Below are 12,728 nucleotides of genomic sequence, written 5' to 3'. Positions count from 1 at the left end.
AAGAGTTTGATGCCATCCTAGGTAACATAGCAATACCTCGTCTCTACAAAAAAAACAAAGGGTAGGTGGGCATGGTGGCGCATGCCTGTAGTTGCACCTATTTGGGGGGCTGAGGTGGGAGGATCGCTTGAGCCTGGGAGGTTGAGGCTACAGTGAGCTGTGGGAGCTTGGGCAACAGAGTGAGACTCTGTCTCCAAAAGCAAAAGTGTACGATCTGGGCACAGTGGCTCACGCCTGTGATCCCAGCACTTTGGGAGGCCAAGGAGGGCAGATGACTTGAGGTCAGGAGTTCGAGATCAGCCTGGCCAACATGGTGAAACCTCGTCTCTACTAAATACAAAAATTAGCTGGGCGTGGTGGCGTACGCTTGTAATCCCAGCTACTTGGGAGGCTAAGGCAGGAGGAGAATCGCTTGAACCCAGGAGGCGGAGGTTGTAGTGAGCCGAGATTGCACCACTGCACTCCAGCCTGGGCGACCGAGCAAGATAAGAAGGAAAGAAAGAAAGAAAGAGAGAGAGAGAAAGAAAGAAAGAAGGAAGGAAGGAAGGAAGGAAGGAAAGAAAGGAGGGAGGGAGGGAAGGAAGGAAGGAAGGAAAAGGAAGAAAGGAAGGAAAATTTTACACGTCATAATCAATTTTAAAAGATTTTCATCATCCCCAGACCCAGTAGCATTCACCCCCCTTTCACACCCAATTTCTCCCCAATTTTCCCAGCCCCTGGCAACCACTAATCTACTTTCTGTCTCTACATATTTGCCTTTTCCGGACGTTTCGTACAAATGGGACCATACCATATGTGGTAATCTGTGACTGGCTTATTTTGCTAAATGTGTTCAAGGCACATTCATGTTGCAGCATGCATCACTACTTCTTTCCTTTTTATTGCCAAATAATATTCCATTCTTTTATTATCTCTTTATCAGTTGATGGACATCTTTTGGCTTTGTTTCCATCTTTTGGCTATTATGGATGTGGCTATGAACACTTGAGTACAAAATTTTATGTGGACCTGTGTTTATTTCTCTTAGGTATCCATCGAGGAATGGAATGGCGGGTCACATGGTAACTCTGTGTTTGACATTTTGGGGAAGCATCGACTCTTTTTCAGATCATTTTACATTTCCATCAGCAATACGTGAGGATTCCAATTTCTTCACACCCTTGCCGACACTTGTTATTATCAACATTTTTAATCATAGCCATCATAGCAGGTGTGAAATGGTGCCTCACTGTGGCTCTGATTCGCATTTCCCTGATGGCTGATGACACTCGGCATTGGATCATGTGTTTATTGCCCATTTGCATATCTCTTTTGGAGAAATGTCTGTCCAAACCCTTTGCACGTTTTTCCATTGGGTTATTCATCCTTTTACTCTTCCACTCTAAGAGTTCCTTATATATTCTGGATACAATTCTCTTATCAGATATGTGATTTGCAAATACTTTCTCCCATTTTCTGAATTGTCTTTTCAACTTTTTTTTTTTTTTGAGACAGAGTCGTGCTCTGTCACCCAGGCTGGAGTGCTGTAGCACAATCTCAGCTCACTACAACCTCTGCTTCCGAGGTTCAAGCAATTCTCGTGCCTCAGCCTCCCAAGTAGCTGGGAATACAGTCACACGCCAACACACCCAGCTAATTTTTTTGTATTTTTAGTAGAGACGGGGTTTCACCGTGTTGCCCAGGCTGGTCTTGAACGCCTGAGCTCAAGCAATCTGCCCACCTCAGCCTCCCAAAGTGCTAGGATTACAGGCATGAGCCACTGTACTTGGCCATTTTGTTTCCTTTTCTTTTTTTTTTTTTTTTTTTTTTGAGACAGAGTCTTGCTCTGTCACCCAGGCTGGAGTGCAGTGGTGGGATCTGGGCTTACTGCAACCTCCACCTCCAGTATTCAAGTGATTCTCCTGCCTCGGCCTCCTGAGTAGCTGGAATTACAGTCGTGTGCCACCATGCCCAGCTAATTTTTATATTTTTAGTAGAGACGGAGTTTCCCCATGTTGGCCAGGCTGGTCTCAAACTCCTGACCTCAGACGATCCATGTGCCTAAGCCCCCCAAAGTGCTGGGATTACAGGCGTGAGCCACCACGCCCGGCCTCAACTTTTTTTTTGAGACAGGGTCTCTCTCTGTCACCCAGGCTGGAGTGCAGTGGCACAATGACAGCTCACCAGGGCCTTGATCTCCCAGGCTCAAGTGACCTTCCCACCTCAAACTCCTGAGTAGCTGGAACTACAGGTGTGCACCACCATGGCTGGCTAATTTTTTAATTTTTTATAGAGACATGGTCTTGCTACTCTTGTTTCCCAGGCTGGCCTTGAACTCATGGGCTCAGTTGACCCTCCCACCTTGGCCTCCCAAAGTGCTGGGATTACAGGCGTGATCCTTACCCACCCAGTGTTTTTTATGGAGTCCCAAAGCACAGAAACTTTTTTTTTTTTTGAGACAGTCTCACTTTATTGCCCAGGCTGGAGTGCAGTGGTGTGATCTCAGCTCACTGCAGCCTCCACCTCCCAAGTTCAAGCAATTATCCTGCCTCAGCTTCCCGAATAGCTGGGATTACAGGTGCACGCCACCACACTCGGCTAACTTTTCCTATTTTTAGTAAAGATAGGGTTTCACCATGTTGGTGAGTCTGGTCTCGAACTCCTGACCTCGTGATCTGCCCACCTCAGCCTCCCAAAGTGCTGGGATTACGGGCATGAGCCACTGTGCCCAGCCAGAAACTTCTAATTTTAATTAAACCCAATTTATCTATCTTTTATTTTGTTGCTTGTGCTTTTCTGTGTCCTAAGAAGCTTTTGCATAATCCAAGGTCACAAAGATTTTCTCCTCTGTTTTCTTCTAGAAGTTTTATAGTTTTAGGTTTTACATTTAGGTCTATGATGCATTTTTAGTTAAATTTTATGTCTGTTTTAAGGAAGGGATCTGTTGTGGGCTAAATCATGGCCCCAAAAAAGATATGTTTCAGTCCTACCCTGTGCGAACGTGACCTTATTTGGAAATAGGATCTTTGTAGGTATAATCTAGTTAAGTTGAGATCACATTGGATTAGGGTGGGCCTACATCCAATGTCTGTGTCCTTATAAGGAGAGAGAGTTTTGAAGACAGACTCACACACAGAGGAAAGAAGACTGTGTGAGGACAGAGACAGAGGTTGGAGGGAGGCAGCTGCAAGCTGAGAGTTGCTGGCAAGGTTACTGAAACACCACGGTTTCATTCCAGGTCCTGCTGCTTGCTGCAAAGAAAGTCAATCACTGAGATGCCAAGTACGGCCAAGGAAGAAGGCTTTAATCGGGTGCTGAGCAGAGGAGATGCGAGCTCAGTCTCAAATCCATCTCCTGACTGACTAAAACCAGGGGTTTATATAGCAGGGAAGAAATGTAACAACGTGTAAGAAAACAAGAACTAGAGAGGTGCAATGTATTATCTCGTTTTCATGTGCTGATAAAGACATATCCCAAACTGGGAACAAAGAAAGGTTTCATTGGACTTACAGTCCCATATGGCTGGGGAGTTCTCAGAATCATGGCGGGAGGTGAAAGGCACTTCTTACATGGCAGCGGCAAGAGAAAATGAGAGAGAAGCAAAAGCAGAAACCCCTAATAAACCATCAGATCTCATGAGACTTATTCACTATCAAGAGAATAGCACGGGAAAGACTGGCCCCATAATTCAATTATCTCCCCCTGGTTCCCTCCCACAGCACGTGGGAATTCTGGGAGATACAATTCAAGTTGAGATTTGGGTGAGGACACAGCCAAACCATGTCAGGCAAGGAAGCAATCATGATGAATGAGGGGTCCAGCATCTGTGCCTTGCTCTGGGTAGTTTCAGTTCTTTGATACTTTTCTGAGAGGGCTGAAGGTCCTTTGCTGAGGAAGAAATTCAGATAAAACAAAAGTTCCAAGCTTTAAGACCAGAAGGGTCCATTTCTGTGTTTTCAAAAAGAACAGTCTATGGGACTATTGGGTCAGTTTCAGCAACACCAGTCCTGCAGGCACCTTGATCTTGGGTTCTAGCTTCCAGAGCGTGGGAGAAGGAATTCCTGTGGTTGACGCTGTCTCATTTATAGTGCTTTGTTAGGGCAGCCCTGGGGCACAGACACAGGGTCTAGCTTCCTGCTTAGGCATATCCAGTGCTCCCAGCACCATTTGTTGAAAAGACGATTCTTTCCCGTTTAATGGTGTTTACATCCTTTTCAAAAATTGACTGGCCATAAAAACATAAAGGTTTATTTCTGGATTCTCCACTCTGTTCCAGTAATCTGTAAGTCTGTCCTTCTGTGAGCCCCTCAGTATCTTGATTTCTGCAGCTCTGTAGTAAGTGTTAACATTGGGAAGTGTAGATACTCCAACTGTTTTCTTCAAGACTGTTTTGGGGCCAGGTGTGGTAGCTCACGCCTGTAATCTCAGCACTTTGGGAGGCCGAGGCAGGTGGATCACTTGGGGCCAGGAGTTCGAGACCAGCCTGGCCAACATGGTGAAACCCAATCTCTACTAAAAATAGAAAAATGAGTTGAGTGTGGTGGTGGGCGCCTGTAATCCCAGCTACTCGGGAGGCTGAGGCATGAGAATAGCTTGAACCCAGGAGGCAGAGGTTGAGGTGAGCTGAGATCTCGCCACTGCACTCCAGCCTGGGTGACAGAGCCAGACTCCATCTCAAAACAAAATAAAACAAAAGACTGTTTAGTCTGCCCTGGATCCCTTGCATTTCCCTATGAATTTCAGAATCAGCTTGTCAATTTCTGCAACAACAAACAAAGAAGCCATGTGTGGTTTTCATATTAGGGATTGCATTGAGTCTGCATGTCAGTTTGTGATTAACATAGGATGTCTTTACATTTACTTAGTTCGGTCTTTAATTTCTTTCAACAATGTTTTATTGTTTTCAAAACACACGTTTTACAGTTTGTTTGTTTGTTTTTTGCATAGAAAAATACACCACACGTTGCCAACGTTTTACACTTCTTTTGTAAAATTTATTTCTAAGTGTTTAATTCTTTTTGACTCTGCTATAAATGGATTTTTTTTTACTTCATTTCAGTTGCTCGCAGCTAGTGCATAGAAATACAGTGGATTTTTTGCACATCGATCACAAGATTCTGCAACCTTGCTGAATTTCTTTATTAGTGCTAATATTTTTAGTTCATTTCTGAGGATTTCCTATATATAGTATTATATCATCCCCAGACAGAGATAGTTTTACTTCTTCCTTTCCAATCTAGATGTCTTTTATTTCTTTATCTTGCTGAGTTGCCTTGGCTAGAGCCTCCAGTACAATGTTGAATAAAAGTGCTGACAGTAGATATCCTTGTCTTGTTTTTGATCCCAGGGGAAGAGCATCCTGCCTTTTACCGTTAAGTAGAATGTTAGCTGTGGGGCTTAGCAGATCTCTTTCATCAGATTAAGGAAGTTCCCTTCTATTCCTAGCTTTTTGAAAGTGGTAATTAATTTTTAACTAAAGTGCAAAAGTGATTTGACATTGGAAAGATAGTATTTTCACCAAATTGGGCATGTGTGGGGGAAAAAAGAAAGGATCCTCAACCTAGACCCTCATTGCTTATGCAAAAATTAACTCCAAATGATCACAGGTCTAAATGTCAAGTGTAAAGCTACAAAACCTTTAGAAGAAAAAAACAGAAAAAATTTTCACAACCTGGGTCAAGGCTAAAAATATTCTTAGACACAACAACGAAAGCTCAATCCATAAAAAATAAATTGGTAAACTGGATTTCATCAAAAGTTAAACCTTTTTTTCTATGTAAAAGTCACTGCTAAGAGAATGAAAAGACAAATTATATACTGGGAGAAAGTATTTGTGTATTAGTCCATACTCATGCTGCTATGAAGAAATACCCAAGACTGAGGTCGGGTGCGGTGGCTCATGCCTGTAATCCCCAGGACTTTGGGAGGCCGAGGTGGGTGGATCCCTCGAGGTCAGGAATTCAAGACCAGCCTGGCCAACATGGTGAGACCCTGTCTCTACTAAAAATACAAAAATTAGCTGGGCGTGGTGGCAGGCGCCTGTAATCCCAGCTACTCGGGAGGCTGAGGCAGAAGAATCACTTGAACCAGGGAGGCGGAGGTTGCGGTGAGCCAAGATTGCGCCATTGCACTCCAGCCTGGGCAATAAGAGCAAAATTCCATCTCAAAAAAAAAAAAAAAGAAGTAACCAAGACTGGGTAATTTATAAAAGAAAAAGGTTTAATTGACTCACAGTTCCACATGCCTGGGGAGGCGTCAAGAGACTTAGAATCATGGCGGAAGGGGAAGCAACACGTCCTTCTTCACATGGCAGCAGGAGAAAAGTGCTGAGCAAATGGGGAAAAGCCCTTTGTAAAACCATCAGATCTTGTGAGAACTCACTCACTATCAAGAGAAGAGTAGCAAGGGGGTAACCACCCCCATGATTCAATTACCTCACACTGGGTCCCTCCCACAACAGGTGGGGATTATGGGAACTACAATTCAAGATGAGATTTGGGTGGGGACACTGCCAAACCATATCAACTTGTAAATCATATATCAAACAAAAGACTTGTTTGCAGAATATATATGTATAATATGTAATGTATATTAATATCTAATATACATATTTATATATTTAACTTTTATGTTCAGGGGTACATGTGCAGGTTTGTTATATAGGTTAACTTGTGTCATGGGGGGTTGTTGTACAGATTATTTCATCACCCAGGTACTAAGCCTTTGTACTCATTAGTTGTTTTACCTGATCCTCTCCCTCCTCCCACTCTCCACCCTCCAATAGGCCAGTGTCTGTTGTTCCCCTCTATGTGTCCATATGTTCTCATCATTTAGCTCCCACTTATAGATGAGAACATGAATTTGGGTTTCTGTTCCTGCATTAGCTTGCTAAGGATAATGGCCTTCAGCTCCATCCATGTTCCTGCAAAAGACATGATCTCATTCTTTTTTATGGCTGCATGGTATTCCATAGTGTATATGTATCACATTTTCCATCCAGTCTATCATTGATGGGCATTCAGGTTGATTCTATGAGTTTGCTTTCGTGAATAGTGCTGCATGTGTCTTTACGATACAACAATTTCTATTCCTTTGGGTATATATCTAGTAATGGGATTTCTGGGTAGAATGGTAGTTCTGTTTTTAGGTCTTTGAGGAATCACCACACTGTTTTCCACAATGGTTGAACTAATTTACACTCCCACCAACAGTGTGTAAGCATTCCTTTTTCTCCACAACTTCACCAGCACCTGTTAGTTTTTTACTTTTTTTTTTTGTTTGTTTTTGTTTTTGGAGACAAGAGTCTCACCGTGTCACCCAGGCGAGAGTGCAATGGCGCGATCTTGGCTCACAGCAACCTCCGCCTCCCAAGTTCAAGCAATTCTCCTGCCTCTGCTTCACGAGTAGCTGGGATTACAGACGCACGCCACCACGCCTGGCTAATTTTTTGTATCTTTGGTAGAGATGGGATTTCTCTATGTTGGCCAAGCTGGTCTCAAATTCCTGACCTCGTGATCTGCCCGCCTCAGCCTCCCGAAGTGCTGGGATTACAAGCATAAGCCACCATGCCCAGCCTACATATTTTTTTAACTCTTAACATCAGCAATAAGGCCAAGCACAGTGGCTCATGCCTGTAATCTCAGTGCCTTGGAAGGCCAAGTCAGGAGGATCACTTGAGGCCAGGAGTTCAAGGCCGCAGTGAGCTATGTTGATGCCACTGCATTCCACCCTGGGAGACAGAACAAAACCCTGTCTCTAAAAATAAAAAATAAAAAATAAATCAATCTGTAGTTAATACAATAATCTAAAAATGGGCAAAGGACTTGAACGGACATTTCACCAAAGAGGATACATGGATGCAAATCGGCACATGAGGAGTTCCATGCCGATTTAAACAGTAATAAGGTTCCTGTGCACACCTATTAGATGGCTAGGAGTTGATAGTTGTGTGAGGTTATGGGTTATGTGGAGGCTCCTAGTAAGATGGTAGATTTAAACCCAAATATATTAGTGATTATAAATCAATTAGAAGAGTCCATCATAAGACAAATATATTCTGTTTCTGCAATTTACATTTACAATACATATACAGAAAGATTGAAAATAAGAGAACAGGCCAGGCACGGTGGCTCACGCCTGTAATCCCAGCACTTTGGGAGGCCGAGGCAGGGGGAACACTTGAGATCAGGAGTTTGAGACCAGCTGACCCTGGGTGCTGGGCGTGCTCACTGCTGCCCACCGCCGCTCAGGCTGTCTTTGCTGGCATGCGCATGCCTGTTTCCACACCCATCCCTCTCCCAGGCCGTCAATGATTTAACCACAAGTTCACGCCAGTCCACAGGGCTTATTCCTACATCCCCACTTTCCTGATTTGTAACCACCACTTACAGTCAGAGCCTGGCTCCCTCATCTTCAATCTCCCTATTTATTGTTCTATTCCGAATGCCTCCTCTGCCCATGCTAGGTGTGCTATTGAAAGCTCAGCCCCAAAGAAAGGAAAAGGGGAGGACTTGGGCAACAGGAAGAAAAAGCCAGCTGCAAAGCTGTGCCTTGGACACAGCAGACAGACTGCTGGCCCCAGGCTGACGTTGACCCCTAAATACGCATCCACATCCTAACCCCCAGAGCCCGAGAAAGCACCCTTATTTGGAATAAGAGTCTTGGCAGATGTGATTAAGGGTCTTCAGATGAAGAGATCATCCTGCATTATCGAGTGGACCCTATATCCATTGACAACTATCCTTATAAGACAGAGACATGACCAGGTGTGGTGGCTCACGCCTGTTAATCCCAACATTTTCGGATTACTTGAGCCCAGCCTGGGCAACATAACGAGACCTCCCCCCATCTCCAAAAAAAATAGAAAAAAATTAGCTGGGCACGGTGGCACACACCTGTAGTCTCAGCCACGTGAGAGGCTGAGGGGGCAGGATCGCTTGAGCCCAAGGAGGTCGAGGCTGCAGTGATGCATGATTGCACCACTTCACTCCAGCCTGGGTGACAAAGTGAGACCCTGTCTCCAAAAAAAATTTTTTAAAGATAGAATGGCAGGACACAGTACAAGATCACCAGAGCCAGCTGTAGGGCTGCATTGGCTGCCTCAGGGACTGTGTAAGCATCACATACTGAGAATAATGCATCATAAACTTCTGAGTTTAATATGCACCCACAAGTCCAAGGTGATATGAACAAACAGGGAGAAAAAGCTGCAGCTGGCAGCAGGCTCACTGAGGCATCCAGAGGGAAAGTGGACTCTGCCCTTCGGCCACATCACAGTCCTCACCTAGTTGGGCCGGAGTCTCAGGATGCCTCTCAGAGAGTGAGCATGGGATTAGTGTGTCCGGAATTGGTGGGTTCTTGGTCTCACTGACTTCAAGAATGAAGCCGCAGACCCTCGCCGTGAGTGTTACAGCTCTTAAGTTGGCGCATCTGCAGTTTGTTCCTTCTGGTGGGTTCGTAGTCTCGCTGGCTCCAGGAGTGAAGCTGCAGACCTCAGCGATTGAGTGTTACAGCTCTTAAGGCAGCGCGTCTGGAGTTATTCATTCCTCCCCGGGGGCTTGTGGTCTCGCTGGCTTCAAGAGTGAAGCTGCACACCTTCGCTGTGAGTGTTACAGCTCATAAAAGCAGCGTGGACCCAAAAAGTGAACAGTATAAAGATTTATTGTAAAGAGAGAAACAATAAAGCTCCCACAGTGTGAAAGACGACCCGATCGAGTTGCCGCTGCTGGCTGGGGGGGCAGCCTGCTTTTATTCTCTTCTCTGGCGCCACCCACATCCTGCTGATTGGTAGAGCTGAGTGGTCTGTTTTGACAGGGCGCTGATTGGTGCGTTTACAATCCCTGAGCTAGACCTAAATGTTCTCCACCTCCCCATCACATCAGTTAGATAGGGAGTATCCACACAAAGGTTCTTCAAGGCCCCACCAGAGCAGCTAGATACAGAGTGTGGATTGGTGCATTCGCAAACCCTGAGCTAGACACAGGGTGCTGATTGGTGTGTTTACAAACCTTGAGCTAGATACAGAGTACCGATTGGTGTATTTACAATCCCTGAGCTAGACATAAAGGTTCTCCAAGGCCCCCACCAGACTCAGGAGCCCAGCTGGCTTCAACCCAGTGGATCCCGCACCGGGGCTGCAGGTGGAGCTGCCTGCCAGTCCCGCGCCGTGTGCTCGCACTCCTCAGCCCTTGGGTGGTCGATGGGACTGGGCGCCATGGAGCAGGGGGCGGCGCTCGTCGGGGAGGCTTGGGCTGCACAGGAGCTCACGAAGGCGGGGGAAGGCTCAGGCTTGGCGGGCTGCAGTCCCGAGGCCTGCCCCGCGGGAAGGCAGCTAAGGCCGGGCGAGGAATCGAGCGCAGGGCTGGTGGGCTGGCACTGCTGGAGGACCCAGTATACCCTCCACAGCCGCTGGCCCAGGTGCTAAGTTCCTCATTGCCCGGGCCGGCAGGGCCGGCCGGCTGCTCCCAGTGCGGGGCCCGCCAAGCCCACACCCACCCGGAACTCCAGCTGGCCCGCAAGCGCCGCAGGCAGCCCCGGTTCCCGCTCGCGCCTCTCCCTCCACACCTCCCTGCAAGCTGAGGGAGTGGGCTCCGGCCTTCGCCAGCCCAGAAAGGGGCTCCCACAGTGCAGCGGTGGGCTGAAGGCCTCCTCAAGTGCCGCCAAAGTGGGAGCCCAGGCAGAGGAGGCGCCGAGAGCGAACGAGGGCTGTGAGGACTTGCCAGCACGCTGTCACCTCTCATTAGGACCAGGACACCCAGTTCGGTGGCAGTCTCGGGGCGCTCTGCGGAGGGTGCGCGTGGGAATTGGACCAGGACACTGACATCGCGTTGGAGCATCACCCTCATACAATACTCAGGAATTATGCCTTAGTTAGCAACACATTTCGCATTAACCTCACGGTGGAGGAGCCACGGTTGCCACTCTAAGGGAGAGAGGTGGGTGGCACCCTCAGCAGGGCCCAGAGAGCCACACCCTCCTGAGCGAATGCCCTGAGGCCGACACAGCTCCACTCCCTCGGGCGCCCGCCCAGCACACAGTGATCCTGCGGGACCCGTCCAGGGCACTCCACGGAGCGCTTGTGAGCGCCAAGGGGAGACAGGGGCTGTTCCTGCTGGAAGGACACCAAGGCCAGTGGCAATCACAGGCACACGTGAGCCGCGGGGGTCACAGAGCCAGGAAGGGTTGCACTGGGACGGGGGCAGGGGAGCTGAATGGGGTCTGCGGATCTGCAGATTAGACAGGGACATTGGATCAGTCATTTCTGATTTTGCAGGTCGCACTGTGGTTCCGCAGAAGGGAGTCTTTTTCCTTTGGGAATGTTCTCTGAGCTGTTGAGGGTAGTGGGGGCATCATGTCAGCAACTTAATTCTCAAATGGTGCAAAAGGAAAACACATACGCAAACAGAGCCGCACCCTCCTGAGCGGATGCCCTTAGGCCAACACAGCTCCACTCCCATGTGTCCATCGTGTGTGTGTGTGTGTGTGTGTGGAGAATGGTAAGGTGAAATGTTAACAACTGAGGAATCTGTGTGAAGACATATAGGAGCTATGGTACCACTGTAGTATTTTTGTGTTTTTTCTTTTTTTGTTTGTTTTGTTTGTTTGTTTTTGTGACAGTCTCGCTCTGTCGCCCAGACCAGAGTGCAGTGGTGCAATCTTGGCTCACTGCAACCTTCGCCTCCCAGGTTTAAGCAATTCTCCTGCCTCAGCCTCCAGCTCCCAAGAAGCTGGGGTTACAGGCACCCACCACCATGTCCAGCTAACTTTTGTATTTTTAGAAGAGGCAGGGTTTCACCATGTTGGTCAGGCTGGTCTCAAACTCCTGACCTCAGATGATCCACCTGCCTCGGCCTCCCAAAGTGCTGAGATTACAGGCATGAGCCATGGTGCCCAGCCACTACTGTAATTTTTTATTTGAAATGATTTTTTAATAAAAGGTTTTCTAAAATCAATAAATGTAAGTCTTCACATTAACAGATTAAAGAAAAAAAATGATCATATCAATAGGTGCAAAAAAGGCATTTAGTAGATTCAATAGCTGTTCATGACTTCCTAAAACAGCTCTCAGTAGACGAAGAATGGAAGGGAGCTCTCTTTAATCTAATTAAGTGCATCTACAGGAATCTACTTTGCAAACAGCAATCTTCGTAGTGCAGAACTAGAAACGCTCTCTTCCAGCCAGAAGCAGACAGAGACGCTGCAGCTGCCTGGGCTGCTCAGCCCCTACTAGAAACACCAGGAAAACAGGGTGCTTCATTCAGGAAGCAAGAAAAAGAAATAAGAATTGGAGATTTTAAGCTGGGCGTAGTGGCTTATGCCTGTAATCCCAGCACTTTGGGAAGTCAAGGCGGGCAGATCACGAGGTCAGGAGATCGAGACCATCCTGGCTAACACAGTGAAACCCCGTCTCTTCTAAAAATACAAAAAATTAGCCGGGTGTGGTAGAACGTGCCTGTAGTCCCAGCTACTCAGGAGGCTGAGGCAGGAGAATGGTTTGAACCTGAGAGGCGGAGGTTGCAGTGAGCCGAGATCATGCCACTGCACTCCAGCCTGGGTGACAGAGCAAGACTCTGTCTCAAAAAAAAAAAAAAAAAAAAAAAAAGGATTGGAGATGTTTAAAATGAAACTGTCATTAGTTTGTTTGTCTGTTTTGTTTTGTTTTGGTTTGGTTTTTTGAGACAGAGTCTCACACTGTTGCCCACACTGGAGTAGAGTGGCGCCATCTCGGCTCGCTGCAACCGCTGCCTCCC

The sequence above is a fragment of the Pongo abelii genome, chromosome 15, assembly GCF_028885655.2.
Source record: "Pongo abelii isolate AG06213 chromosome 15, NHGRI_mPonAbe1-v2.0_pri, whole genome shotgun sequence".
In the NCBI taxonomy this organism is placed as follows: domain Eukaryota; kingdom Metazoa; phylum Chordata; class Mammalia; order Primates; family Hominidae; genus Pongo; species Pongo abelii.
The sequence above is the reverse complement of the archived record's forward strand: the minus strand, read 5'-3'. Positions refer to the sequence as shown.